Here is a 7,050-nt window from a genome sequence, read left to right on the forward strand (position 1 = left end):
ACCTGATTGATGGTGACCAAAAGGAATGGAAGGAGGACCTTATACGCCAATGTTTTCTTCCCCAGGATGTTGAAGCCATCCTAAGTATTCCTCTCAGTGCTCATGGTGCGAGGGATAGGATGATATGGGTGGAAAATAAAAATGGGAAGTTTACAATGAGAAGTGCATACAAACTGGCCCAAGACATACACTCTGAAGGAAACACGTCTGAGAGCTCTGATCTTGTTGCTTTAAAACAAATGTGGAGGCGCCTCTGGGATATGAATGTGCCCAACAAAATCAAATATTTCGCTTGGAAAGCCTGCAAGGACATCTTAGCCACCAAGGAGAACTTAATGAAGAGGAATATCATCAAGGACGGTACGTGTGACTTCTGTGGTAAATCGGTGGAGTCCATCTGCCACTTATTTTGGCTTTGTGATAAGGCCAAAAGGACCTGGTCCTCAAGTAAGATGGTCATCCCGTTTGAGATCAGCCCAACGTGGACGTTCATGGATGTGATGTGGCAGTTACAAAGGTGGTCAGAATCACACCCGGGTTTGGTGGAGCGGGCTATTGCAATATGCTGGGGAATATGGAAGGATAGGAATACTGTCAGATATGGTGGTAAGTGCAGAGAAGGAAAAGCTATAGTTAGGAGCTCATTGAGGGTGTTGGATGAATTCCAACTGGCAAACGTGAGACAACTAGCTCCCACAAGACAACCTTCAAATGAGATAAAATGGAGACCTCCTCAACCGGGCCATTATAAAGTGAATGTTGATGGAGCCGTATTTTCGATTTTGGAGTGATCATACGTGACTCGGGAGGTTTGGTGATTGCTGCGCTAAGTCGAAAGCTTGCTTGTCCGTTAGGAGCTTTGGAGACAGAAGCAAAGGCAATGGAGGTCGGGGTTCAGTTCGCATTTGATGTTGGGATAAGGGATGTAACTTTTGAGGGCAACTCAATATGCATCTATAATGCGCTTCAAGGACTGGGTGAGGCGTCGTCGTCTGTGCAAAACATTGTTGCTGGAACGCTTCATCTTGCAAAAGGATTTAGAACTGTTTCTTTTTCACATACTAAAAGGCTAGGAAATGTGCCGGCCCACTTGTTGGCCCAACATGCAGCTAATGTTGAAAATTACGTTGCATGGATTGAGGAATGTCCTAGCCACGTAGAGTTTGCATGTAATAATGATGTTTCCTCTTTCTTCAATTAATGAATAAAAGTCAAAGTCTTCTCATCAAAAAAAAAAAAAAAACTCTTAAAAATTAGGAAAAACTTAATCACCGGCCCCCTAAGATTTTTGACAAAAAAAATACATATAGAAATTTTAGTTCTAAAAAAACCCAGCCCAAAAACTCAAATCCCTTGTAAATTAGGACTCCAAAATCCAAATAAATACACAAAAACACAATCCAAACTTCCTAACCTCAAAGATCCAAACTGCAGGAGGCTCACTGCCGTTTGTATTAAAAAAAAAAAAAAAAATTGCTCTTACGCCGCTAACTACAACCGAGCAAGTGGCCATGACAGCCACCAACAAATTAGCCCCACTCGACATTTACGCCACCTCCACAGCTCTGCCTCCGCTGCAATCTTTGGTGTGGTATGAGTTTCTCACTCTCTCTATCTATGTTTTGTTGTCTACAACTTTAAGAGCCTGTTTAGTACGTGTGTTTAAATAACATTTTTCAGTTTTTTTAGAAATACATGTGGGTAAAAAGTGCGTGAGAATATGTATAATGATGTTTAAAAATTGAAAACATATGTTTAAGCACATGTATCAAATAGGCTCTAATTGTATTGTTTTTAGACTAAGGGTGTGTTTGGATATTACTTATTTTGTTGAAACTGAAAACTTATTTCTGAAAGTATTGTAGATAAATGTAAAAGTTAGTTGAAATAGTATAGTGGGAACCATGAATTATATCAGAAAGTGTAGTGAGGCTTATAAATAGTAGTAAAAATAAGCTGAATAGTAAAATAATTTTAATTCTTCATCATCATCCAAACGCACACTAAGAAGAAGACAAAGTAAGTTTTTTCACTTTTTTGGACTTAACGCACTACAATACAATAAATATTTGTACTTTAAGGCTGCGTTTGTTTCGCCTGAAAACATTTTTAGGAAAACATTTTACACCCTTGTGTGTGTTTGGCAGCTATGAAAAATACAATCAATGGAAAATCATTTACGCTTTGACCGGAAAATAAGCCACTTTGAGCATAAAATTATGCTTTGATTTTACCTTTAATGAATTTTCAGAAAAGTGAAGGGAGACAACCCAGCTTAAGCACACACCTGAAGACAGAGAGAGAGCTAGAAGGGAAAGTGAAGAAGACAACCTAACCATCACCGGTATCAGACCCAGCCATTGATCTCGTCGCCATCGTCGGTATTAGACCCACCCACCGATCTCGTTGCCATTGCCGGTATCAGACCCACCCACCAATCTTGTCGCCGTTGCCTCCTTCAAACACACCCACTGAACTCGCCACCATCAGACCCATGTCACCAATCTTGCCTCCGTCACCTCTAGATTGAACCAACTGTGACCTTCGTTGCCGAGCGACCCATCGTGACCCAGTCGACGAGCAACTCGCCGTGACCCAGTCGCCTTCGCTGCACAATCTTGCCTCCGCCACCTCTAGATCAAACCCAGTCGTCTCTCTCTCTTCCTTCTTCTCTCAATTTGATTGGATTTGATGAATTTTTTGGTTTAGTTTGATATTTTATATTTGTTTGGAAGCTGAGAAAATGTGAGCATCAAGTAGAAAATGTGTTTTCAATAGTATTTTCAAGAACACAACTAAACACTAAAAAATATTTTTCAAAGTATTTTTTAAAATGCCACCAAACACCTAAAAATATTTTCACCTGAAAATATTTTACACTTGGAAAACATTTTACATTGAACCAAACATTTTACATTGAATCAAATATTATAATTTTTTTTTTTAATGATAATCTATATATATATATATAAAACCGAAGCCTCTGCCGCTCCCACAATTTTCCACGTCAGCATTTTTTTTCTAATTTTTAAATCTGATTTATTTCTTTTCAATTTTCCACGTCAACATTTTTTTTCTAATTTTTAAATCTGATTTATTTCTTTTAATTAAATATATAATATAATTAAACCTAGAGCAACAACACAAAACGGCAAAACCTAGAGCAACAGTGCTTTCTAATTTTTAAATCTGATTTATTTCTTTTAATTAAATATATAATATAATTAAACCTAGAGCAACAACACAAAACGGCAAAACCTAGAGCAACAGTGCAAGGGCAGAACGGCAGAACCTCTCCTTTCGACAAAACCAAACCCAGAACCTCTCCTTTAAACATTACTCACCAAACGCAGAACATCTTCACTCTCTCAAACACACACAGATCCAAGCTATTTTGCAGAAAGCTTGCAAGGGCATGACCATGGGAGCCAACGTTTTCAATCTTTGACCCAACCTCCATATCAGCGCATTCTATCTCGGTATCTCTCAATTAATCTATGAATAATCTCTTTTCCTATTCTCTTTAATTAGGTTTTTCTGTCAATTTAAGGATTTCTTCTTTAATTAGTTTTTTTTTTTTGTCAATTTAGGGATTTCAATTCCTATCCCCTTTTTCTCTCTATTCTTTTTTGTTGAAGTCAGGGAAACACTCATAGAATTGAAATTCGTTTTTATCACATCCTCGCTGCTTTCTTCGGCATCGTCTACTTCGTAGCTCTGGTACCTTTTTTTTTTTTAATTTTAAATTTCACCGCTTAGGTTTTTATTATTTATTTAAGAAGAATATTTAATTTTCAATTGGAATTTGGTAATTACGTAAAATTAATTATTATTATTATTATTATGTGGTTTAAGGTTCAATTAATTCGGATACAATTGAGAGTACCAGAATATAGATGGACCACGCAGAAGGTTTTCCACTTTCTCAATTTCGTTGTCAATGGAGGTTTGTATCTCATAATTAATTTCCTTTTATTATCATGGATTTGGTCATGGTGCTCTAATGCTCACAACTTTCATCAGTTTTTTTTCTTTTCTATCTCATTCACAGGTAAAACTTTTTTTTACTTGATAGAGGTTTGCTGTAGCCTGTATATGTTTCGAAACTTGTAATTATATACCTGAATTTATGAGTTTTCAAAAAAAAAATATATATATACACACACACCTGAATTATGATCAATATTCATAATAATGTTATATTTGGTCATTCTGATCTAGCTATGGTTATAATTTACGTTCGAACGTCTATTAAATAATCATGAATTTTGCTTTTACATTTAAAAAATGACTTCTTTAGTAACGCAAATTCTACAGGTTTTGTAAGAAAGTGCAAATAGTATTGAAGAGCCTCCCAACCTTCAAAATCTGACACAAAGGAAGAAATTCTACAGGTTCATGTCCTTTTTGTTTTGGTCTGTCTCTGATTGTAAAATGTAGGAAGAAATTTTAGGTTCATGTCTTTATTTTGATTTTATGTTGTTTTGTTTTATAGTAGAATTGTAGTGAAACTCCAGCAATTATTCTTTTTAAGCTATTCTAGCAGATGTTAAGCTTATTCTTTGACATACATGATGTTAAGTCTTTTGGAAAGCAAAAAATCAAAATTTGATGATTTCTGATGCATTCATTCATCTTATGCATTTAATTGTAGGAAAAAGAAACTGGATATCTAATTATTTCAAGAAACAACAAAGGATCCTTGAAGGTTGTTTGGGTATGCTCTCTTCTAAACACACAGCAAATATATGGTTAGAAACATGAGAGAGTTTGAATGTTAATGTTTTGATTAGAAATTAGTGTTTTTTTTTTCATTTATTTTTGTAGATAAGCTTTGGTGATCAAATTTGTTTAGAAATCTGTAACTGTAAACAAATTTAATTAGGACTCTAGAACCATTATTTTATAAATAGCTTTTGTGATGATGTTTATTCTATTTTTTAATATATATATTTTCTGTGTACCAAACCAATTCATGGCTGTTCAATTTATAATTCTTTGTACATTTGTGTTGTTCCTTCCCTGCAACAAATTTAAAATAGCAGCTTTCAATGAATACCAAACAGCAACAGATTTAATTCTTTGTACATTCGTTTGCTGTTTTAAAGCAGATTTCATTCTTAATTTTTGTTCTTCCATTCACTTTTATTTAGATTTAATATTCCTGATTAATTTCTACTTTTTTATTGCCTTTCTCTTCAGTCTTTTCCTCCATTCGAATCAAGGTTAAAGGTATGGTATTCGTTTGCCTCTGTACTAAATTTCTGAATTTTTTTTTAGTATAGGGTTAACTATTTGTCTATGTACATAAATAATATATATATATATATATATATATATAAAATCCTATCGTAATTATTTATATATAAAAAAAGATTTACATCAAAATTAAAAACCTAAAAGAGGCAGTGTAATTTCTCAAAAAAGGCCTGAGCATCTAACACTGAAAGCACAGTTGGTATCAAGGCCAATTTGTGCAATTAATTGTAGCCTAATTCACTAGGGAAGCTACCTAAATAGTGTGTGCTAGGTTGGATAATCGATTGATTGGTGTTATTGTTGCTTTCATATGCCTATTATATCTATAGCTGAATTCATAGATAGCTTATCTTCTTCCATTAAGAATTTTCCAATTTTGTTATTACAACTTGAGCTATGTATTTTTTGCTTGCTTATAGAAAAGGATATAAGTGCAATTTATGAAAGTTAGAATAACATTTTGTTATCATTTGTCTTTATTAAATGAAGATAGAAGAAAATTTGTTATATATATATTTTAGTTTTTCATAGATACGTGTTTGTATATGAGTTTGTTTAATTTTATATTTCTGTCTAATTTATTGGTCTCTGTGAGCAAGATGGTTTTCCCTTTTTGGTGACTTTCATTAGCTTTACTTACACTAAGTGTTGTTTGTATTCCTGTTAATCAAATAGTTCGATGAAAATGATAGATATAAGTGCAATTTATAAAAGTTAGAATAACAGTTTCTTATCATTTTTCTTTATTAAATGAAGATAGAAGAAAATTTGTTATATATTTTTGAGTTTTCATAGATACATGTTGGAAATGAGTTTGTTTAATTTTATATTTCTATCTAATTTATTGGTCATTGTGATGTTTCCAGCAAAATGGTTTTCCTTTTTTGGTAATTTTTATTGGCTTTACTTACACTAAGTGATGTGTAACATTGGTTACACATTTTTGGATTGGATGTTAGTTTTAGGATGTTGATTATAATGACAGAATTTTGTATAATCTTATACACATTCTTATGCAGTGACCACATGGCACTTTTTAAAGCCTTTGAAGGATAGAAGGATGCAAACCATAATGAAAGGAGTCCTGTCACTTTGCAAATGACAAAGGATATGAGAATGCAATTTGTAGATCTATTTAGCATTGACTTTGTAAACAAATTGATGAGTGCTAATGTAAGTTCTATAAGATTTTCAAATTTTAAAGCATTTGATTTGCTAAAATCTTATAGTTACTAAAAACTTTTCCGTGCATCGCACGGGTTAGCGACTAATAATATAAATTTTGAAATCAACGTCGGCTAATAAATGAAGTATAGCAATAAAAGTGGTGTAAAGTTTTGTTATCATCAAAATATAACTAAAGAAAACAAGTGAAAGAGACGTGAGACTCAAAAATCAACATCACCCATTATTATGGTGGAAAAAAATATCCGAAGTTTGGAGTTTTGAAAAATTCCTCCAATAGTAGTTAAAAAAAAAAAAACCTTAAAAATTAGGAAAAACCTAAATCACCTGCTCCCAAATATTTTTGACAAAAAAAAATACATATAGCAATTTTAGTTCTAAAAAAAGCTAGCCCAAAAACTCAAATCCCTTGTAAATTAGGACTCCAAAATCTGAATAAATACACAAAAACACAACCCGAACTTCCTAATCTCAAAGATCCAAACTGAAGGAGGCTCACTGCCATTTGTATTAAAAAAAAAAATTGCTCTTACGCCGCCAATTGCAACTGAGCAAGTGGCCATGACAGCCACAAACAAATTAGCCCCACTCGACATTTACGCCACC

General features: G+C 33.6%; 1 long non-coding RNA gene across 1 annotated transcript; it reads left to right on the forward strand.

The window, feature by feature from the left end:
* Positions 1-4,574: 4,574 nt before the first annotated feature.
* On the forward strand, positions 4,575-6,362 carry LOC115963371. The gene is made up of 3 exons (XR_004085800.1): positions 4,575-4,717; positions 5,203-5,232; positions 6,279-6,362. It is a non-coding gene; the product is annotated as an uncharacterized LOC115963371 (long non-coding RNA).
* The last annotated feature ends 688 nt before the right edge of the window (positions 6,363-7,050 follow it).

The sequence above is a fragment of the Quercus lobata genome, chromosome 10 (assembly GCF_001633185.2).
Source record: "Quercus lobata isolate SW786 chromosome 10, ValleyOak3.0 Primary Assembly, whole genome shotgun sequence".
Taxonomy (NCBI): Eukaryota; Viridiplantae; Streptophyta; class Magnoliopsida; order Fagales; family Fagaceae; genus Quercus; species Quercus lobata.